General features: G+C 47.1%; 1 protein-coding gene across 18 annotated transcripts in view; it reads left to right on the top strand.

Annotated features, from left to right (window-relative positions):
* Pknox2 (PBX/knotted 1 homeobox 2) overlaps positions 1-24,055 on the top strand; it is a 262,470-nt gene that overhangs the window by 134,974 nt on the left and 103,441 nt on the right. Inside the window, exons 2-3 of one of the 18 annotated variants that reach the window (XM_039082137.2) lie at positions 3,840-3,923; positions 18,486-18,569. The exons of 13 other annotated variants lie outside the window; for them this stretch is intronic. The gene's annotated coding sequence lies outside the window, so the exon portion shown is untranslated. Of the gene's footprint in view, positions 1-1,215; positions 3,924-18,485; positions 18,570-24,055 lie in introns of those variants that run through there. 4 more of the 18 variants (XM_063266116.1, XM_063266117.1, XM_039082136.2 and 1 more) reach the window with 4 other exon arrangements.

Genomic DNA, 24,055 nt, shown 5'->3' with positions numbered 1-24,055 from the left:
CTCAGATTACAGTTCTCAACCTCTGACACATTCTCGGGGTTTTATCAACCCATGTGGATTACCTGTGGGATAGTCCTCTTCCGTTCCTTTCTCAGACCCAGTCTGGCCATCGGCCATCATATGAGAGTGCAAGAAACCGACGCTAACATGTTTGGAGTCACACTCTCAGCTTACCCACACACACTGTGTCGTGCTTTGTTTGGTTGGTTCTTGTTGTTGTTGTTTGGTTGGTTTGGTTTTGTTTTCCCATCTTCTTTGACATGAAATATAGCATTGGAGGCACTTGGGTCCCTCCCTGTGAATCAGAGATGACTGAGGTCCTTGGGAGAACCATTGGTAGCATGAAGGTGGGCTTGGCTAGGAATCAGGATAAGGAAGCTTAGATCCTTGCTGCCCTCACCTACTGAGGACCTTGGGTTTGCTGTGCAACATCTCTGGTCTCAAACTAGTTATCAGTTAAATACTGCTAACAACACTGGTCATGCTGGCCTCAAAGGACTGTTGTGAACAATAGGTGACATAGGCTTTTACAAATGCCACTGGTCGAAGGCTGGAGTTACTGTCCTGACTAACTCCTTATATCCCACTTGGAGTCTGAGGATATTCCTGCATGGCTTGCTGGACTTGTGTTCTAATCCTGGAGAGAGCAAGGGACTCCCTAAAAGCCGTGACACAAACCCGGAAGGTCTTTTTCATTCTCTCTTCTGGTTTCTGAACCTTCTCATAGTACTTACTGTGCAGGATATGAGCTGGTGGTGGGCCCAGGAGACAGATGACTCTCCTATGCAAAAGGCTGACACTCCACAAAGCTCTACACCAATGGTCTAGGTCAAGGGCACTGTCCTCTGCTCCCTGCCTGGCTCTCTCTCCAGGGAGAAACAGGATGACAACTGGCAGCTAGTGCTGTCCTCTGAAGCCATCCACTGCATTGTGGAGGTGGGGGAGGGGATAGGAGCAGAAAAGAAACTAAGGTGAATGGCTCACAACCGGAGTATAGAATAGTATCTTTTGGAGGGAACAAAGTTGGACTGGAGTGAGATAGGAGACTTTGTACAGACCTTTTATCCTTCCTTCTCCACTAGAATAATAGTAAGTTGTGGGTTTGGCTTAGTAGTAGAGTTTTTGCCTATCATATACAAGGACTTGGGTTCTATTTCCAACATTGTGGTGGTGGTTGTGGTGATGGTGGTGGTGGTGGTGGTGGTGATGATGATGATGATAAAATAATAATAGCAGCTAGTATTTTATTTAAGATTTATTACACTAATCCATTGGGGCAGGATGGGTAGTGTTGTAGCATACATGTGGAGGTCAGAGGACAACTTGTGGAACTCAGTTCTCTCCTTTCTCCACATTTGCCCTTTACTAGGTAAACCACCTCTCATTTATCAAAGGTGATTAGACAAATAAGCAAATTTCCGGGCTACATGTTGGAAGCAAGGGCTTTAAGAGCCAGCAAGATTGCAGTGTGGCTCTGGGCAAGTCTTGGCCTCTGTCCCCAGCCTCCTCTTCTAGAAACAAAGGTGCTGGTGATACATTCTTATATCAGCCCCAGGCTGAGATGTGTTGCCCCAAGTTGAAAGTCTGAGCTGGAAGGCGGCAGCTTTGTAACCTCCAGGGCCCTGGCTGATGCTGGGCTCAGGAAATGCTATTTGCACCTCTGATCAGAGGTTCTGATCTGCCGCCGCTGCCGCTTGCTGCTGGAAGTTGTCTGTGCAAGAACAGAGCAGCGCATGCAGAAGAACAGAAAGACAGTCCAAGTGTACAAGGTCCTGCAGCCCAAGGAGCAAGGAGTACCAGATTGCCCTCTGCCTTGGCTTAGGACCCTAAACTCGTAACCGCCAAAGGGAATAGATTCCTACATGCAGGAGTAAGGCATCTCTCACTTCCCACAGTTGGTAGCATCAAATCGGTATTTTTTCTGTGGTGCAGACAAAGTAAAGAGAGTGTAAAGTGTTGAATTGTTTGGCATTATCAAGGATTTCAGCTCCCCAGGACTCCTGCATAAAGAGATGGAAATTTTAGCTGCCAGAGCCAAGAAACACACAGAAATATATGAATTTATTACATATTATCTTTCCCTCTTCCAAACAGCCTTGGAAATGTCAAAAGATCATCTATTGTCTCATCGTTGATAAGGGGACAGTTTGGGTTTAGTGGACTCAGTTTGGGCACGAGGCAGACAGTGAGAGGCTGTTGGGGAAGAGAGTGATTGCCCAGTTACCTTCAGGAGGCCCAGCCATCTCTCCAGCTCTCATTTGCTGGGTATTGGTTTCTTGAAGCCAGGAAAGGATGCACTGCCCCCTGAGTCACCATTGACTAAGCACCCACTGTGTGCAAGTACAAGGAGCTTGGAACTTGATGGTGAGCTGAGAACAGTCTTGGCAATTTAGCTCTTTTGCCTGCCAGGAGAATCCAGAGCTGGGGGTGGCTGTGCTGCCTGGAGGACATCCAGGGAGCACTCACAGAGAAGGTGACATCAGAGCTGGACCTTGAAGTAGACATTATGCCGGCAGGGAGAACAAAAGCATCGTAGGCAAGGAAAGCCCAGGGAGGATGGTGTAGCTAGGAGGGCCATATTTGGTCTCCAGACCTGGAAGCTTAGGGCTTGAGAGATGCACAGAACCGGTCACTTCTGCCCACGAGCTATCCCCACCCCTCGCCATCTGCTAAGTAACCAAGGTCATGCCTGATCACAAACCAGCTGGCAGTACTCTCTGATGTTGGTAGAGGTGAGGGTTTCAGCTGTCGTACCTGCTGACCACTGGTCCCTCCTTGCCACCAGCAGTGTGACTGTTTTGTACCTTAACTGAACTTGCAGGCCCTTAGGGAAGAATTCAATCTCTGGCTTGTTTGACTCAGGGGAAGCCTAGATTAGGAAACTATAGACCATTCCATGTTCCAGTGGAGGATGAAGTCTAGGGGATTGAGGCAGATTGGGGGGAGTGTCACTGTCTCCATCTCCACTGTATCACCAGGAGCTATGGGTCTCCTGCCTCCCCAGCACCTGATGAGCACCTTCTCTGTCATCATGCTACACCAAGGGCAGTTCTGAATTCCCTGCTCCACACCCTCCTGGGAAGCCAGAAGACATGGGGGATACCTGAGTTTTTGAAAACCTCGTAGAGTCTGACCCCCTACCGTAACACACACACACACACACACACACACACACACACACACATTAAGCATTCTATCTGTCCTTCCTGACTCCTACCTGCAGAGATGGAGGAGGGACTCTGTTTCAGATCTCAGATCAGCTGGTCAAAAAAGAGCCAGCCACTTCCACAGCAGCTCTACCTGCAGAGAACCAGGTGAGAAACACATGGTTCTCCCAACTTTGAGAACCGTAAGCCCAGCTGGTTAAGAGGTACCCTAGGCCCTGGAAATAAATGCAATTTGAATTCTTCACCTTTAAGCTTATTCTGCTTTTCTGCTTCCAGAGTCTTTCCACATTTGTTTCTTAGGACTCTCTAGTCATCCTGAAGGTAGTGTAGATCAAGCTTTGCACAACCCTTGTTTTTACAGTGGGTGGATAGACTATGATATGCCTGGGGTTTCACTGCTAATTGATGGCAGAGTTGGCACTTGTGGGTCAGACTCAGAATTCTTGATTACTGCCCCAGATCTCCATGCCACAGCAGGCTCCTGAATAGAAATGGATAGAACTGGAGGGGTACACCCTATGTGAGCCTGAACTGCCCTGGGATGGGGGTATGTGGGTGGTGAGCTCCTAAGGCCTTGAATCATGGCCTTCAGGAATCCTTCCAATTCCACATGGCCTAGCCTCATGACACCATCACATGGATCCTCCCTTTTTGTCAAAATTGTCTCTCTAGTGTTTCTCCTCTTTTCGGGAAATGTTGGCAGAAATGGAGGACGAAGCTGTGTCCACTTCACTGAACTGGCGATGGAATTAGCAGGTAATCTGAAAATAATACAGAACAGATACTACCTAGGCCAGGGAGGCTGCTGCACTTGGGAGGCTGAAGCAGGAGTGTCGGCCTGGTTATACAATGAAATCATGTGTCAGGGAAACAGAAAACAGGGGCTTGCTGCAAAAGCCTGAGTATCTAAGCTCAATCCCTTAAGGGGCCTTCATAAAGTTGGAAGGAGACCATTGACTCCACAAGTAGAGCACTCACTGACCTCCTATAGTAATAAAAATTCTATAAATAAATAAAAATAGGCCCAAGCATGGTGACACAGGCCTTTAGTCTCAGCATTCAGGAGGTAGAGGCAGGCAGATCTCTGTGCATTTGAGGTAAGCCTGGCTGGCTCATGTAGGGCTTTCCAAGAGAGCAGGGACAACATAGAGAGACCCTGTTTCAACCCCTCTAACAGTTGTGTGTGTGTGTGTGTGTGTGTGTATCTATACGTATAGAAAATACATCCCTCATACTACTGAAAAATAGATTGTAAGAAAGACATTCTGTTTGTTGTATGTTGGCGAAGCAAATAGAGAGGAACTTATTTTCTCACCCACTGCAAGACTGTCTCCTCCTCTATCACTCCGGTCCCCCATTTTCCTCACATAGATGCAGGTGATTTCATATAAGTAAAAAGTGACTAGGACACAGTGCAGGTGAATTGAATCCCCAGGGGCTTCTTTGAAATACAGGATGTTGCAAAAAATTCTAGAACAGCCCTCTTTAGTGAGGTGAGAGCTTCAGGCATGGTAGCCTTAAAATAGGTCTACTTGGGTAGAGACCAAGAAATGATGATGCCCTAGACACCAGACTGTGTCCCGGGGGGTCTGTCTCGCTCAGTTCTGGCCTTGAAGATTTTCCAGTCTCCTTCGCTGGAAACCCCCTGGCTTACGGGAAGCTGGGTGTTATCTTAAGGTCTGTAATCGGCCTGCCTGCTTTTCCAGCTGGAGCTGTTCATTCAGAACAATTAGCATGCAGTTTAGAGCTGGAATGAAACATATGGCAGGGGGTCCCCAGGAGCCAGCACGTGTGGCAGCCCAGGAAGGAGGGGAGCAGCCTGGGAGGCACAGGAGGGGGTGTTTGGAAAGGCGAGCTCTAAAGCCCGACACCTGGCCCAGGTACATCAGGATTTCATACTGGAAGAAAGGAAGTGAGGGTTGGAGCTAAATCCATATGCATCTCAAAGTCAACACTATGTTAAACAAGCTGAAAAGTCCCATAAACCTACTTATATGATATTCCTCCCCCAGAAAGTCTCAGGGCAAATACCTGGAAGTTGTTGGGGGTGAGCGTTGGGAAATAGAGGTACTCATTCATTCATGCATATATGCCCTGTACTGTATACTGATTTGGGTATTAGCAATCAAACGGTGAAGGAGACACAAGGTACCTTGTCCCCATGGAGCTGTCATCCCAGTGTGGGGCATCACTCAGTCAACATAACACGTAGACTGCTGAGAGTGTGGGAGGACATGGTAGCCTTAAGAAAGAGTTGAGAGTCTGAAAGCTTAGGACCGAAATGTTTCCAGATTTCAGCTGGCTTTGTTTATTATTTGTTTAATTTTAATACTGGCATGTGCCATGAGGTAGAGATGAAACTCAATTATAAACACGATTCCTTGTGTGCTGCAAGCATTTGTATGTATTCGTGTGCGTGCACACGTGTGTGAGAGCACGCCCGTGTATATACATGCATGGGTGTAGAAGGCCAGAAGTCCGTGTCGGGTGTCTTCTATCGTACTCCACCTTACTTTTTTTTTTTTTTCATGTTAGAATATATGATTTGTTTTTATTTTTATTTATTTTACAGGGGCTCACAGTTAAGAAGTTTCTTTTTTTTTTTTTTATTAACTTGAGTATTTCTTATATACATTTCGAGTGTTATTCCCTTTCCCGGTTTCCGGGCAAACATCCCCCTCCCCCCTCCCCTTCCTTATGGGTGTTCCCTTCCCAACCCTCCCCCCATTGCCGCCCTCTCCCCATAGACTAGTTCACTGGGGGTTCAGTCTTAGCAGGACCCAGGGCTTCCCCTTCCACTGGTGCTCTTACTAGGATATTCATTGCTACCTATGGGGTCAGAGTCCAGGGTCAGTCCATGTATAGTCTTTAGGTAGTGGCTTAGTCCCTGGAAGCTCTGGTTGCTTGGCATTGTTGTACTTTTGGGGTCTCGAGCCCCTTCCACCTTACTTTTTTGAGAAAGGGTCTCACACTCACCCTGGAGCTCATGGTTTTGCCAGGGGGCTCGTCAGTGAGATCTAGAACATTCCCTGTCTCCACCTCCCAGGGTGGGATGACAGGGATTGACTATCACACTTGACTTTTTAAGTGGGTGCCAGGAATTCAAACTCAGGGCCTCATGCTTGTTGGGCAAGTATTTTACAGCTGGATTTGGCTCCCTTAAACATGGCACGCCTTTGAGTTTCATGTGCACCTTATGCATATACCCTGGAAGTAATGTCATACAGTATCTATAGTGTGCAAGCATTTTGACTACGACCTGTTACATGCCAAGTAAGGGGTTTCCCACTTCTAGTATGATATGGGTCCTCCAAATAGCTCAGATTTTAGAGCACTTTTGATTTTGGGTTTCTGCACAGGGAATAAATCAACTGTACCTGGCAATGTTTAATTTATATTCAATTATGTGATAATTCAGATTTTTTTAAAAAATGGTCAAGTTTTCTAAGCTAGTAAGTGGGAGAGTCTGGACCCAGAGCTTCTGACTACCCTCACCTTGCCTTGAAAATGGCCAGAATGCAGGGTCTGGAGCCAGACAGCAGCACTCTGGCTTGGAAGACAAATGGCAGGAGCAGCACTGAGGGGAACGGCAGGAGTTGGGGAGAGAGAGATGAGCTGATCGAAGCACTGTGATTAGGAGACTTAAATTGGAGCCCAGGGCAGGTAAAGAACAGAGCTGTAAATCCAGCCTTCCTGAAAGAACTTTCAGCAGGAAGGAGATACAAGCTCACCTAAAATATGTCTGAGATGAGAACCAAAGATCGTTAGTTTTGAGAAAGGGTATAAAATGCTAAACATGGTCTTTATTGGGCCTTTTAAAAGCCAGGTGTAAAATACTGCCATTCTCAAGATTGTGTTTTTCCTTTTCTTTTTTTAATGGCATAAATTAAAATCTCTTTAAGCCATTAGCTGCTGTTCCCCAAGGCGAGCCCCTAAACCAGCTCTGCCAGAGGCCCCTCCTTTTAGTCAAGAGGTGTGGCAGCCACTCGACAGAGCTGCACTCCTCCACCTGCACCCCTCCCTACCCCCTCCGCCTTCATTGGCACTAAATGCCCAGCCAGCGGCAGGTGGCTGAAAGGCTGAGAGGTTTTATGGGTCTGCCCAGCAGACCCTGTCTCCCACCAGTTGCCAATTTGGCTGGTTGGTCCCTGCTCACAAATACCTAACTCTAAAGATATTCGCGCATGCACACCCCTACCCCAGTCCTGTCAGAGCAGACTTGCCCCTGGGGGTCAGCTGTCGGAAAGGGGCAGCCTTCGGTCTGTCCAGTGCCACATCTGTTCCCAGAACTGCTTTTCCTGGGCTGGTTTTTCTTTTCTGCTTCATACTTTCTCTTTTTTTCCCCTTTCTTTCCATCAAAGGCTGGTGCTACCCGAGAAAAAGTTCATAAAAATGTTATGTCCACCATAAAACCCCTAATGTGGCATTCTGCATGATCCATGCATTAACATTAACATTTCCCAGACAGTTATTGTGAGATAATGGGCCCGGCTATAATTCAGCAGTAACGTTCCTTCGAGCAAATGTTATGGAGGAATAAATGACTTGCGGAGTGTTGCCGCTGCAATGGGGGCAGGGCGAGGGGAGCAGTTTGGAAATGCAGAGTCTGGACCTTAGAGACCCTGGGGTGTCTAATGGAGGGGCCCAGGGCTCTTTCTACATCTGACCATGGGCTTCCCTGCCCTCTGATTCCATAATTCACATATTCCTACTTTCATAGCAGTATTGGGAAAATCTACTGAGGGAAAGGATTTGAGGCCTGTAAGTCATAGGATGGGGCACAGCATGGTGAGGGTCTTTTTTCCCCACTAGTATCTTTCCTGTGTACCCAGCATATGTTACACCAATCTCTACAAGAGTACATTACATGTGATAAGGTTTCTATCACTTTGTATATTGTCTTCCTTGGCAATTTCATACATGTATACAATGCAACTTTATCATATCTACTCCCCTCTTACTTTCCCCCAGACACCTAACAATATGTTTCTTTATTTCTTTGCTTTTGTTTGTTTTGTTTTAATCCACTGAGCCCAATTACTGCTCGTGTTGGCTCGATCTTGTGTGAGTAACCAGAGCTGCAGTGAGTTCATGAGTGTAATGACAATGTCCTCTTCAGCAGACACCCTTCACAGCACACCTTCCCATCCTCCATTTTTCCCACCCTCTCCTACAACATTACCTGAGCCTTGGGGACAGATGAGGTCCATATAGACGTCCCATTTAGGACTGAGTGCTCTGTGTCACTTATTCTTAGCATTTTGACCATTTAAGGGTGTCTGCATTACCTGCTGCCCACAACTAGTGTTTGGCCAGGGTTGAGAGCAGCACCAATCTGTGAATATGAATGTCAGTATTTATCCTTGTCCTCTTGGGAAGATGGCCGTAGTAGAAACTCACCCCCCTGTCATGCCATGGCCTATAACCTCCCAAGCCATGGGCTTTTGACCATGTTTACACTTAGAAGGCATAATTCTTTCCTGTGGAGCAAGCCTCAAATCCAACCAGAAAGCAGTTGGTTACCTCAGGAACATTCATGCCAGCACTGCTCCAATGGACGTACCCTGCTCTGCAGGTTACTATAGTAGCATTCCGTTCAAGGCTGGGTGACTCTACTGACTTCCTTTCTCCTCTACAAGCCTATATAGCATCTTCCTACATTATGAAATCTAGCTAGGAGGAAACTTGCACATCAGTTCCAGCTCGATTTCTCTGTCTTACAACCAAGTGTGTTGTGTCTTCAATAGTGGGAATTTGCTATCTGATTCCGGTGAGCAACCACAGCAATGGCAGTGGCCTGTGTTATGTTAGGGCTGTGGGGCTTTCGGGATCATCAACTCGTAGAGAGCTATCTCACACCTATGTAGAACTATTTATTTACTTATTTTATTTTTATTCCCCTGTGTCAACCAGGGGGAGTATGATATCTGTGCTCAAGCTCCCTTGTTCTTTTCCAATTATGTTTTTTGACTAGCTTACAGAGAAAGGGTTTCCATAACATTTATTCATGCATTCTTAGCTTTAGTTAACCTACCCCACTCCTCCCTCCCTCTCAATACCAATCCCCACTTAAAATTGTAACCCTAACTATTTTCTCCTTTACTTTCAAATCACATGTGTTCTACCACCACTCCCTGTCCAACAAGCCCTGTTTAGCTTCCTAACTGCTACAGACACCCCAGATTAAGCATTTTTTCATGCCCATGTCCCCTAAGCTTACCACACTGTTTTCTTTAAGAGCAATGTATATATCTTAGCAGTCTTGATAACCTAGCACAAAAACAATATTCAATAAATGTTTATTAGAAGTGAGAAAGGATGGATAAATAGGTAGGTGGGTGGTTAATGGAATGATTGCACAGAAGGACTCAGACTAACTGACTAAGGGGGTACTCACCATAATCTTACCATTTGGGAGTGGGAGGAAAGAGGATCAAAAGTTCAAGACCACCCTCAGCTACATAGTTCAAAGCCAGCCTATACCACATGAGATGGCGCCTCAAAAAAACGAAAACAAAATAAACAAACAAAACATCAATAAAGACCCAGACATGAAGGCAGAATGTATGGGAGGAAATACCTTTCAACAAGATTTCTTGACAGAAATCGTAAGACAATGAGCCTGAACGGGCATTGGAGAAATACTGCTGGATTCATTTTTCTCTCTACAAAGAAAAGACCCAGAAACGTTGGGTCCAGCCAGAGCTAGAATGCTGGAACAGCCAGTTCAAGGCTGTTTTGGCTGCCATCTTGCCTCTGTTACTCAGGCTAATAGTAGGCAAAAGGAACCCTTTTCACCCTCAAGGAGCTTGTTCTACCATGGAGGAACACCTCAGCACAGGACATACCTCACCACAGTCTAGCACAGAGTGCAATGAGGGTGGTAGGGTGAGTGTCCTTCCACATGGAGACGAAAATTCTATCACTAAGTGAAAACACCCAAAGGACAATGTGGGGGATGTTAGATTTGAGACAGAGGAGCAGTGTGGCCCATAACACAGAAAAGATTGGAAATGGAATCCTCACAGCTACTAATTGTCTCTGTAGGTGTCATATGGCCCTGAGAGGCCATTTGACATGAGCAAGTTTTCCTAGGTCTCCTCTTACTGCTTCTTGCTGCAAGTTCCTTGTGGATCAGCTGTGCGGCTTGTGTCTGAGTTGGACAGAGGGTGATTAAGAGGAAGCCATATTCTTCCAGAAATGTGGGGGCAGGGTGTCTCTGTGAAAAGCATGAGGAAGAATGTTGGCTCTTTTCCAAATGCCACATGTCATGGCCACCACAATCTCTCCCAGGAGCATTCCCCAGAATGAGGGATGAGATTTATGGTACTGGTGAAGGAAATGGTGACCTCTGTAATCTATTCACAGGACTCTAGGGAGGCTGTGCCCCAATCAGAAACATCTTGCTCAGTCAGGGGTCTCATAATGTCCTAGAGCTCGAAGGGACCTTGTAGGTCAATTGCATTAACCTGCCACAGTGGAGGTGTCGGCAACAGGCAGCTTCCAGTCTCTTTCTAATGAATGACTCCTGGTAAAGGCAGATCTCCCATCCCAGGACAGATCTCACTGGTGGAAACCCCTCACACAAAGGGGATATTTGTCTCTCTGTTATTGCCAGCCTTCCGTCTTAGACCTAATGTCAGGACAGCCTGGTGGAAACCCAACTATTCTATTCAACAGCTATTCAAAAATGAATTAAAGTTAACTTCCTAGGGATCTCTGCCTCCTTCTAGCATCAGACTTTCTTCACAGATGTGCTCTGTCCCATCCATGTTCCTCTTGTGAAGTAAGCATTTATAAATCTGGAAGGATAAGGACCTGGGCTAGGAGGAAGATGCTATGGTGTGCTGTTCTGTTCCGTGACAATGTGACTATAGCAACATCATGCACTGTGCATTTCAAAAGCTAGAAGAAAGGGTTGTGGATGTTTTCACACACACACACACACACACAGGCACACCCCGAGCAGTGTCTGGCTGCTACCTGTTGAATCTTCAGCTCAGCTTCACTTTTTTCCATCACAAATTGCTTTAGCGCCAGCTTGTACACTTCCTGTTTCATTCTGACAGCATAAATTTATATCCATCTCTGTCTAACATCACAACTAGCTCTCTACCTTACATGCCTGTCTCATAAACTTTTTCTCCATCACTTCTCTTTAGATGGCGTAACCAGACCTTCTGGTGTCTGGGTGATACCTGTGCCTTTCACAGTGCTACAGATCACTGCTCCAGGGCACACAGCTGCCCACTTCAGACTGGACTGGGTTTCAGAGCCTCGTCTGCAGGGGAGAGAGTCACTCTGCTGGCTAACACTTTGCTTGCCTATCCTCCCATCCAACATTCCTTCCCCATCCATTCAGAAGGACATCATGCAACACTGATATATTTCTTGCAGAAATCAAGACATTCCCAGCCTTTTCTTTTTTCTTTTAATTGTGTGTGAGTGTGTGTGTGTGTGTTGTGAGTGTGAGTATGTGTGTGTGACTGTGTGTGTGAATGAATGTGTGTGAGTGAGTGTGTGACTGTGTGTGTGTGTGTGTTTGGGGGTGGGGGGAATAATTTAGTCTTCTATGATTGCTTTCCAATGAAGCCACTCTGCTCATTGATTGTCCCTTCTTTCATAAGAAGTCCATCCAATGTAGAGCTTTTGTTCGCAATTAACACCAAACACCGTTTGGTGGCTTCCAGAATCTGATGTTTGTTGTGAAAACAGAGACCTAGTCTGTGTCCAACAGTTTTTCTCTCATGGGCTCACAGGTAACAGTGGCTCCCCCAGCTCTACCAGTCAGTTCTCCCCACCCTAAGAAGGAAGTTGATGCTGTCTTCAGCCTTGAGCCTATTTAAAGCTGGGAAATGTAGTTTATCATCCTCTCACCTTGCTTAAACTTGAACTCTTTTGAGATCATCCTTCTGGTTTGATGATTGTTGTCCTTGGAAAACACAAAGGAAAGCGGGAGTTAAAGCATGTGTTTTCCTTCTGGTTGTTATCTGGTACCCTCCGATGTTTGCCCTGGCTGAGGCCGCCTCAAGCTCTTGTGTCTCTTTTCATTTTGCTTCAAGTATTGTTTTCTACTGGAGAAAGAAGGGAGGGGTGTGTGTTCAAAGATGTTTTCAGGCTCTGGCTCATTCTGGTCTTTTGACTGTCCTACTGCACTTGCAATGGTCCTGCCTTGTGTGTATAAGGCCCCTTCTTGAATCTTCAGTACAATAGCTTTCAAATCATGGTAAAGCTCAGACTTGAAGATGAAGGTTTGTGGCCAAGGTGTGATGCCCCTACATTTTACACTCACCACTAAGAAAACAGAGGCTAAAGCCTTATGCTCTTTACCAAGCCCCCTTAGGAACACAGTTAGCAGTGAAAAATTCACCCACTAATATTTTTTGATCAGCTCTTACGCCCAAGGCACAATACTAGATACTGTGAGTGACACAGACGTGAACCAGATCTGTCCCTGCCTTAGGAGGGGGCAGACACAAAAACTGCTGAACTGCCGTAGTAGCCCTAGGTAAAATGAGACAGTTAGAATCTTGGGATGTATGAGTTCTGTGAGAATCCAAAGCCAAAAAGAGGCCATCTGTGCCCTGGGGATCCAGGGTGATCCAAGAGGGAGACGGATACATTTGAGTTGCGGTAGAAGTCTGGTCCAAACAGCAGAAGCACAGATGCAGAGAAGGTTATGTACTTATGTATTTCTTATAGAGGAGAAAAGGTTAAAAAAAAAAGCCAGTTTTGGGGGAATATCAGGCAAATAAGCAACCAGATAGTACAGTGAACTCAGATGTACAGTAGAGCCCTAGTCTATTTCAAGTGTTCTGCTCTACCCAGGGTTCCCCTGAATCCTTGAGCTCAGCACACCTTCAGAGAAATCTCTCAGTTCTTACTCTAAACCTGTGCATCTTCTGCAATCTTTTTTTAAAAAGATTTGTTTATTTTTTATTTATATGTTAGTACACTGTAGTTCTCTTCAGACACTTCAGAAGAGAGCATCCCATCACAGATGGTTGTGAGCCACCATGTGGTTGCTGGGAATTGAACTCAGGACCTCTGGAAGAGCAGTCAGTGCTCTTAACCGTGGAGCCATTTCTCCAGCCTTTCTGCAATCTTTTAATACAAACTGTTTTAGCTGGATGGAGTGGTGCCCATCTGTAATCCCACCTCGGGGTGGGGGTGGGGTGCTGACATAGGAGGATTGAGAGTTCAAGGCCAACCTGGTTTACACAGCAAGACTCTGTGTTGAGACATAAAACAAAGTAAAAAAAAAATTACTCAAATATTTCTTGCATATTTTCCCCTCTCCCATTTTGCCCATCCCTGATATTTGCAGTGGTGTCTTGCTAGCCTTGAATACTCCTCCTTCCTCAGATTCCCCAGCACCAGGATTAGAACTCGGTGCCAACATGCTTGGCTTAAATTTTTTTTGATAGAGATTTTTGACAATGCTGTTATTCAATCAGCTGAGTTTAGAATCAGGATGCCTGGATCTGAACTGAGCATCAAGCATTTTAGTTTAGATGGGTCACCCCCATCACCCGACTCTCAATGCCCCCCATGATGTAAAGTGGGCAACAGGGCCTGACCTCCCTGAGCCCATGGGAGAGTGGCCAGGGTCAGATGCATCTGTGTGAAGGGCACCACATTCAAAGAGGCGGAACGTGGAGTGGGATTGAGTCAGGCCCACGCACCGCACTGCCAGGTGGGAACAAGCTTCCCTGTGACCCAGTGCCTGACTGTGATCCTTTATGAAACATCCGGTGGAGATGCAGATTGGGAAGGGCGGAAGAAAAGAGAGAGGCCAGTTTGGAGGCCACAGGGCCAAGCCTGCTCTGGTTGAGGCTACAGCAGGCTGTTTTGAAATATCTGTGAGGCTGTCAGAGTTCATGCTGAGAAGCCAGCCAGGTTCTGTGGGAAGTCTCCCTGCTGTGCCTCAGGAGAGCAGGCTGTGAGGTAAATCAGGAATGCAAGCTACCCCATGGTGAGAGAGGGAGTGTGTAGGGGGTGGGGGCTGAGCAGAAGGTGATTGCATAGACCTGGACACCCCACCACCACCTCCATCTCGTGCCACACACACTGAAGGCGTATGTGGCACAAGAAACACCGAAGTACCTCAGAGGGCACTGTGGGGAGGGAACCTCTCGAGTTTGCTACTCAGTAGGGCAAGTAGAATCTACTCAGAAAGGCAAGCAGAATCACCCAGGTGCCCGAGGCCATGAGAGAGCTGGATTGGAGGTTATCCACTGCCCAAGGTAAGGGGACTTCAACACAGCTTCCAGGGAGTGTCACCTGACCCAGGGCTGTAGGTAGTGGTCTCAGGAGACTAAGTAGAAAGGGGCCGTCTAGGAAGAGGGGACAGCAGACACAGAAGCACAGAGGCCAGGAACAGGTGGTTCTGAGGAGGTTGAATGAGGCTACAGAGCAGGGTGAACCCGTAGGCTTTGGGACACACACAGTGGGATGGGAAGGAGAGGGTATTTACCATGTATTTTGGAAGAACTGGCGGCATGCATCCCCAGTAGGAGATGAAAAAAGAAGAGAAAGATGGTTGAGTTTATACCATTGTTCAAACACAGTAAGAGCAGGCAGGATGGCAGTGGATAGTGCCCGAGGTGAGGTCCCGTTGCTGCTGTGGGAGACCCAGGTGGCATCTGACTCCATCCAGGTTCCCATCCTCACTCTTCCCTGAGGGTCCGGTATGTCCAAAGTTAGAAGCAGCTTGGAGACCAGAAACCCGAGTCTTACTCGTCTTCCCCTGGAGGCATGCTTGCGTTTCACAGACTTGATGTTAGTGAGCAAGTCACTGTCTTGTGGGTTGAACTTTATGTCCTGTCCTTAAGGTCTTCATGTGCTTGGTTAATGATGCCTCCAAGGCAATCTCATGGGAAAAGTGAGTGAGCCTAAGGAACAAACAAGGTTCAAATCCTGGTCCTGCTCTGTGCCAACTGTGTGACGTTGAGCACGTGACCAGCCTGACTCTCTCAATCTGTACTGATATAGGCACTGCTGGCCACCTGTATATCTAACTAAAGCTGGAAAGTAAATAGAAATGCAAAGTTTTGGTTACAGCATAGCCACACGCATGGGCGAGCAGAGATTGAAGAGTTCCACCATTGCAGGAAGTTTCACTACTCAGCACTGTGCCACTGTGCAGTTGTAGACATACCCGACCCTCAGGGAAGAGCGAGGGCCCTGTGTGGGAGGTGCTGGGCCCTGTCGCTGGCACATAAAACTTTCAGCTGATGCTGGCTGTCATAGCTCTGGGTGGATGTGGAACAATTCTGTAGTCTCTGGAACCATTGTGGCAGTGTGGTTCACAAGTCCCCTAAAAGACTCAGGACCCAAGGGGCCTGACCGTGTGACAGAGAGACTGTCTCTGACCTTGGAAAGAGTTGATCAAGGCCTCGGCGTGTACTCTTAGAATTTGGTATTGACGAGATGGGCATGCAGAGGAGGAGACATGTTGGGATGTTCAAAACACTGATCTCAGAACACCTGCAGGAAAAGGTCCTCTCTGTGATGGCATTTGCTTGTGGTGACACAAAGCTGTTTCAGATCTGGGTCCTGGCTGCAGCAGATAGTCTTGGTAACTGGGGTGGGTGGGAACCAGCAAGCTTTCACTCAGAACAACTCTGATGAAAATGTGGGGGTTGGGGATTTAGCTCAGTGGTAGAGCGCTTGCCTAGCAAACGCAAGGCCCTGGGTTCGGTCCCCAGCTCCGGAAAAAAAAAAAAAAGAAAGAAAAAAAGAAAAAAGAAAATGTGGGGAACTCTATGGCCTGGCAGTTTCCTGGAGAGCACGTTGCTACTCCACATGCCTCTACCCTTCTCCTGTGCTCTGTGCTTTAGGGGCTAGCTGACCAGGATTGTCTGTGACCTGGAGTCAACGGGAGGGGACCCAGGTTGTTTGTTGAAAGCCTCATGACAATTGCCCAGACATGGTTAAGTGCCCACAGATGGGAATTGAGGCGGAACTTCAGTCCTAGGAGTGCTGTTAAGGCCCCCCCCCCAACTCCTTCTCAGGAGCCATCACAGATGCCTTCTTCTCTACGGCTTTGCTGCACTATGCTATCTTGTACCAGGCAACTCACCTGGGCTAAGGGCAGATTTTCCATTAAGGACTGCACTTAAGCACCACTCCACCGACAGCATTAGCTGGGCCTGGGCATCCTTGAAGGGGTTTCTTTGGCCTTCCTCAGGGAAACCCAGAACATTCCATTGGGTTTGGAGAAAGACTGAGAGGGAACTATGAGTAACAGGGAAAAACAAGCAGGCTGGGTCTTGGGAGTAGGGTAGGTGGCTGTCACTGCTCTTTGGAAGGGTCTTGGAGAGTCGTGTCTATCTGGACTTCCAATTTGCTTGACTAATTCATCTCCATGGATCTTACCAGTTTTGGGTTCGTGTGTGTGTGTTTGTGTGTGTGTGTGTGTGTTTGTGTGTGTGTGTGTGTGTGTGTGTGTGTGTGTGTTGACGAGCGGCTGGTGGAGTGTGCCTGCGGTTTCCTGTTGAAACCTGCTCAGAGACAAGCCGCATGTTATTGTAGTCCTTCTGCACAGCAGCCCTCCCTCCCTGCTGCCTGTCTGTCCTCCTCCCTAGCAGGATGGATGGAGGCAGTGTGGAGAAACCCGAATAACTAATCAGAGTCCTCATTAACCCCCTGCTGGGATGCTCAAACATTCACTTTGCTGTTTGTGAAGCAGAAAAAAAAAATCCTCTCCCTGCATTAAAATTGATGCATTATTAATCCCTGTGCTCCTGACCTGGTGGGCTGCCTCACCATCCTGCGGGGGCGGGCAGCCTGCAGAACCTACCTAGGGCACTGGCTTCTCTGTTATGTGTTGGCCTAGTGCAGAAAAGCCTTCTTGTGGTCCTCAGCTCAGGGAGGCACCAGTCAGGTGAAAGCCGTCTGTTTTTATCCTGCTGGAACATGAGGGAGCTTTCTTGCTCAGTCTTACTTAAGAGTACAGCTGCCAGACTGCCCTGGTGTTGGGCTGGAGCAACGTAAGCCTAGGTGAACACAGAGGCTATAGACATGCCTCTCGCCAGACATGAGAGGGTGAGCTAACTGGCTCCCTGCTCCCTAGGGGCCACTGCTTCTCAGTCCCCACGTGGCCTGAGTTTAAAAGGTCTTAGTGTTGGGCCCAAGAGGATGCTTTTTCTGCACAGCTGGAGAAACTGTGCCCTGCGGCTTCCTGGTGCGACATCTTACCCAGAGCTTAAAGCCACTCTCTGGCTTATACCTTTGGAAGGAGTCTTCACATTAATCTTTGAGCAGGATCATGAGTCTACAGCCTTTCTCACTTATGAAAAACCCGTACCTGGAGTTGGAGAACATGGAAGGCATAGAATCTGGCCTCAAAGAACTTGGTTTGGGGCAGGAGCAGGATGTAAAAGAATACACTAATCCAGAAATGAGTCAGCCAAGGAAGAAACAGAAGGAACAATGAAAGAGTCCTTTTTCCTGTACATTGTGGTAACAATACTACATGTTGGACTCTGTGTGTGTGTGTGTGTGTGTGTGTGTGTGTGTGTGTGTGTGTGTGTGTGTTAGGTATTTGTTATACATAGTATGCATGGTGTCTGTATTTGTGTGAGTGCGGTTTGTAATGCATGTGGTATGTGGTGTGTGTGTGTGTGTGTGTGTGTGTGTGTGTGTGTGTGTGTGTGTTGTGTGTTGTGTATGGTGTGTGCCAATGTCCTCTCACGGTTCTGGAGGATGAGAAGTCCTGGAGCAAGGGTCTTCTTAGGATCATCATCATGAGACAGAAGGGCAAGAGAACATTTTCCTGTCAGAAAGAAATCAGCCAAACTCATTCATTTTAGCAGGAACCCATTCCAGTGACTAAATAAATAAATAAAATAAAACAAACCCACAAAAACAACAAAACAAAAACAAGAAGCAAAACCTCCCAACTGCACCATGAATCCAGTTGTGAGAGCAGAGACCTCCTGCCCTAAGCACCTTACACGTCCTACTTTGTAGAACTGAATGATGATAGCAGTTGAATTTCACAAGAATTGTACCAGGGGAACTTTCAAACCATGGCAGAAAAGAAGGGAGAGGGAGAGTTGAGGGCGACCTGAGATGGGGTGGGGGGAGGGCTCCTCTCTGTCCTCAGTGAGCCATCAATGCTCTGGGAAGGCTGACAAGAGAATCAAGAGTGGCTGTGAACCCTGTCCCAGCTGGTTGGTACCGGTTCACCCTATTCATCCACGGTCCATTTGCCTTCAGCTAGGTCTGCCTAGTTCTAGTGCCTTAACCTGTGAACTTGCAGCCAGTGCTTGTACTTGTGTTAACTCCTTTTTGTGGCCTTCCCTGCACTAGGCTTTTCAAGACAGCTTTGTAAGAAAGGAGATAAAACTGAAAGAAGAGGAAGAGGAGAAACCTTTTTTGTCAATCTGAGAAAAGGTCAGAGGTGGCTACTCTGCTTTTTTTTTCTGTTAATGGAGTCTGTCTTGTCAACTACTTCCCGCCTCCCCCCTTGCCCCCTTGAGACTGGCTATTGGTTGTATAGCTGAGGGTAGCTTTGAACTTCTGATCCTCCGCCTTCATCGCTCAAGTGCTGGGATGTGTGCCAGAAAGCCTGGTTTATGGAGTGCCAGAGACTGAGTCCAGGTCTCCATGCATGCCGGGCAACAACTGTACCAACTGAACTGCATTCCAGCCCCTAATATTTTTAATATTAGCAGATGCTGGGGACTCTGGGTGGATTAAAAAAAAATCCTGGGTCTCAGCCCATACAGAGTTTTCAGCCTATTGGGGAAAGCAGGTCTCATACAACTGAGTGTGTGATTACAAACTTAAGCCAAGTGCTCCAACTCGATTAGGAAACACGAAGGGAGAGGATCTCATGTGGTCTGAAGGGTGAGCTAGAGCTTCCTGAAGAAAGGGGGCCTTCGTCTGTGATGTGAAAACAAAGCAGGTGAGGGAAGGGCACCTGTCAGAAGATGTGAGAGCTTGTGCAAAGGCCCTGTGGTGGAAAGAAGCACGTCCTTTTAGAAGGACCAAGGACTGCGTTACCTGAAGTACAGAGAACCAGCTAGGCGAGGCTGGAGAGACAGACAGGGACAGAGTGCATTGACTTTCATGGACATCACAGGAATGTGGGTTGTCAAGAGGAATGGGAAACCAGTAGTGTGTTTGAGGCCCAGAAAGGATGGGGACATAGTAGAATAAGATTTGCACTTCAAAAAGATGTCTCTAGCTGTTCAGCAGAGAACAGATGGGCGAGTGCCAAGAATGTTAAATGGGTCATCTGTCCCTTGCTGTCTCCTGTCTCCCATTTTAGTGAGCAGAAGCCTATAGAATGTGCTGGAGTTTTATGAAGGGAGATGCATATCTAAATTCTCATCACCGGGCATTCAGCCTCAGCTCAGAGCTCACAGAAATAAGCTGGAGCCCTTGAATTGGCTCTCTCCTAACAGAGTGAGCAGCCAGTCAAGCTCTTGTGGCTGCTTTGGCCATCGTTAGCCAAGTACTTTGACGCCTATGGGGACCCTGAAAGCAGGACATGTGCCCCAGCCTCCAGGAGACCAGATGTCAGGAGGGGAAGCTGCTGAGAGGATTAGCAGGGCTGGGAGGAAGCTGATAGCTGATGAAGAACTACAGGGGAGCCAGGCATTACTCAGGGTGTCCTAAGCACATGGTGGTCTGTATTCTAGGCAACTCATGTCTGTCAACATAAACACCAGCCCTGGATGGCCACTTGCTGTAAACTCCTCTCCACTGGGTTAGTGACTCTGCAGTCACTCATATTCCAGCATGCTCCTGTCCAAGAAAGTGTCATGTCTAGCCTTGGGCCATGACACCTTGTTTTCATTTATTGTATTTTCCTACAAGTAGACTCCGAGGGTCAACATTTCCCTGTAAAAAGCCAGACGGGTGGCGTATATCTGTAATCCCAGTACATGAGAAGCTAAGGCAGGAAAATGATAGATCTGAGTCCAGGCTAGGCTACAAAGAGAGACTCTTTCTCAAAAGAAAAAGAAAAAAACAAACGACTAAACCAAACCAACCATTCTCCTTCCTTAAGCTTGCTGCTGCTTGCAGGAAGCTAGGCTAGGTAACCCATTTTGTCCTTCGAAGGCAGGAGGAAACAGGCACTAAGAGATGATGGGCCCGTGTGACCGGCTTCACCAGGAATGCTCTCAATGGAAGCCTGTGTGATTATAATCATGCTCTCTTTCATTCCGAAAATTATTCCAGTGTGACAAATGAATGACGTGGTCACTCCAACAATGTGCATGGCTTTAAAGAGGTGCACGAGTTTGTTTTTTGTTTTTTTGTTTGTTTGTTTCTTTGTTTTTTAAGAATTCAGGAGGCATCACAGAATAAGTAACATATAAGCTGAGTTCTTACAGAATGAACAGCTATGAGCGTGTGGGAAGAGCAGACCCAGCCTGGGAACACAGGCTCGGTAGAATCAGGGAGCAGAGGCTATATAGAAAGGGAAGAATGTATTTGAGCCCTAACCTAGACCAGGGTCAGCAGACCTGCAAAGGCTTAGACAGTAATTATTCTAGGGCTTCTCACTCTTGCAATTTTTCAGCTCTGTATTTGCCTCAACGACTGGGTGTAGCTATGACCTGTAGTAGGAAGCAGTCATAGTTAACAAATGGGTGAGGTGAGATTCAAATAAAACTATGTTCACAAAAACAATCAGTCTCTGGTTTGGCCTGGAAGTGTACACTTTGGCCTATTTGGCCATCTTAGTCCTGGCGGTCATTAACAAGAATATACATTTCCCAGTTCTAGAGGCCGGAAGTTCAAGACCAAAGTGTCTGCCGATTCAGTGAGGAGTCACTCTGTAGATAATGCTCACTTGATTGGAAGAACCAGGGAGTGTCTGTTAACCTTGTATATAGGCATGATCCCACCCATGAGGGTGGGGCCCTTGTGTCTCCCTACAAGTCCCTGCCTTTTCATGTCGCCACTGTGGGATGAGGTTTCACCATGAATTGCACAGGGCATACTGAGACCCTACCATGGCAGTGTAACCTGCCAGCTTCACCCGGTTGGCACCTGAAGGAGAATCGTAAGAAATAAAAACCTGAAAGTTAGGTACAGGCTGTGTTACAAAAGATTTCAAACATGTATGTGCTCAAGATGTGCCTTATTTTCAATGAGGGCATGGGACTAGGTCATCATTGGAGGACCTACGATTTGATACTGGTGTTTAGAGGACACTGGAGGGAAGCAGCAAGCTGCAGAGGGAGTGGAACTGACTGGTTTGGGGTTGAGCCCTGCCCTCCCTTGGTGACACTTGAGGCTGCTGGTTTTCATCCCTGAGGAATGTTGCTTTAATTCCACATTTGCCTCCTGTCCCTACCCTCTAAGGGTGCAGAACACCTTTTCTGATGGATGCACACGGTGGATGCTTGGTGGCAGGGCTTTAAGAAGCACTAGCTATCTCTTGTCTCCTGTGTGCACCCCTCTGGAGTGGTCATCTTTCTAGTGAACATCCCAGTAGACAAACGTGAGATTTCTTCCACAGTGCAGGAAGCTCAGCTTCCCAAGAGTCTCGGAACAAAAATGTCCTGTCTATGCCTGGAGGTCCTGACCTAGGAAAGTATTCTGGCCCCCTTTCACAGGACTTTAATCTCCCTATGTTGGTGCCGTTTGTGGCTGTGACCTCCTCTTCTTCTTCCCCAAGCAACGCTGTGGCATATGTTCATGCCTAGACTTGGACATGAAATTTAAGGAGACAGTCAAAACTCAGTAAATCAAGTGAAATAATATTTTAATGCAATTGTTTTTAAAACGAAAATTAAAAATTAATGACACAAATGCACGGCGGGCAAGCTCTCAGAAATTGACATATGTGTACGTGTTTATGGGACACAATGTGGTATTTTGATACAAGTATACATGAAGAGGGGAGAGTACTACAGATTTCCCTTTAGCCTCAGCGAGAGTGGGCGAGATGTGGCCACTGTTGCAGTCCTTGCTCCATTCCTCCAGTTGTGGTGACTCGAACTTTGTGCCCCAGGCAAGCACTTCTCCTTCCTGCCCTTAGTCCATAGCCTGAGGAGATGCCAGAGGGGCCCCTGAGCCGAGGAGAAGGAATGTGTTAAACTGTGCACAGAGAGAAGTAGAAACTTCCCCTTCTTATTCCAGCAGGGAAGGTCTCCCTTGTCTATTCTCTCCTCTCTAGTCTAGCAGACATCTTGCCCCCAGGCCTGTTTCCCTATAGATTCCTTCTTTTCTCCTTTCAGCTGAAGTTTATAGTTCTTGGTCTCTCCGATTCTGGTCTATTTTCTCATTTTAAAGTTACTGGAAGGACTTTTTTTTTCTTTTTAAAAATTAGCATTTGTTAATATTTGGGTTTTGGAGGCGCCGGTGATCAAAGCCAGGGCCTCACACATTCTAAGCAAGCATTCTACTTCCTCCCTTGCTAGTATATAGTTATACAAAATGGGGGCGTTAGCCAATTGAAGCTATGTATGGGAGGCTGAGCTTAGAGATTACAAATCCAAGGGCTGCCTAGGCTAATTCAAAGCTAGCCTGGGCAACATAGTGAGACCAAGTTTCCCTCTTCTTCCTCCTCCTTCTTTGAGACAGAGTCTTACTGTGTATCCCTGGCTGTCCTGGAACTTGCCATACAGACCATGGCTGGCCTTGAACTCACAGGGGCCTGCCTGCCTCTGCCTCCCAAGTGCTGAAATTTCAGGCTTTCACCCATCACTCTAGGCTAGATCTCAGCATTTAAAAGAAGCAAAGAGAGAGCTGGGGATGTAGTCCATTGGCCAGCGGTTTGCCTTAGAATGTGTGAGGCTCTGGGTTCAGTCCTGGTAGGGAAAACACAGCAGCAGGACCTGGGAGCTAAGAGCTTATGTCTTTAACCAAAGGACAAAGCAGAAAAGGCCAATCTGCCCCATCAACTGAAGACTGAGAATTAAGTGTCCAAGACTATGAGGGGCATTCCTCATTCAAACCACCACACCCACCCATCCCCTCGCTCCTGTGATCTCACCCCTCCCCCTCACTAGCCTGCCCTCCCACTCCCATACAGTCTCAGCGAGGGCCTGCAGAGTCTAACACTCACTCTCCTTCCTTTACCTTTCTTTTGCCTGTGTTGTCATCTGACTTGGTCTTTTATTTATAGACCTCATTTGTCGTCTTGTGATTGTCTTCACTGTTGCCACCTCTCTCCCAACCAAGTACAAGCCTCATAAATGCTGGGCTTTTTGATCACTTCATGTCACGTCCTAAACAGTTCCTCACACAAAGCAGGCCCTCAGCAAACCCCTGTCGAGTAAGGGCGTATTAGCTTAGTTCCTTTCTTGACCCTCTAATAACCAAAAACGGGTGTGACCTTTTCCCTAAAGGAAGAACCATTTTCCCAGGGCCCTTATCCTAAGCCACCTACAATTCAATTATTATTCAACCAATATGGCCTATATAATAAGAAAATAATTTGTTAGTGCAAACTCTAGGGCTTACACAGTCTTGTGTGACTGTTTTAAACGGGGAATGACTCCATGGAAGTTGAATCAATGCTGATTCTTTTTGTGACCTTAACCAAGACAATGAGGTCTCAGTTTTGATTTCCCTGTCTTGTTTCCTGGAAGTGTTGATCGTAGCACTGCCACCCTTCCAGCTACTCACCACTTAGACCTAAAGCCCATGGATGTGACTGGACATACTCTGGAATGCAGAGGTGGTCTAGAGAGTATGGAGGTATGGGAAGTCTTACTAATGTGGTGAGGTCATGGTGGAAGTGACCAGCCACTTCTCACCTTATTGACAGAAGGAGACACCAGGGCCCAGAGCAGTGTAGTGTTCATACATGCTAATCCTGATGCCATTTCTGGCCTCTTTGAGGTTTCATGTGCTCATGCTACAAGAACAGGAATCCTGGGCTCTACTTGAGCCCAAGTCAAAATTCTCCATGG

The sequence above is a fragment of the Rattus norvegicus genome, chromosome 8, assembly GCF_036323735.1.
Source record: "Rattus norvegicus strain BN/NHsdMcwi chromosome 8, GRCr8, whole genome shotgun sequence".
Taxonomy (NCBI): Eukaryota; Metazoa; Chordata; class Mammalia; order Rodentia; family Muridae; genus Rattus; species Rattus norvegicus.
This window is presented reverse-complemented; position numbering and strand designations above follow the sequence as displayed.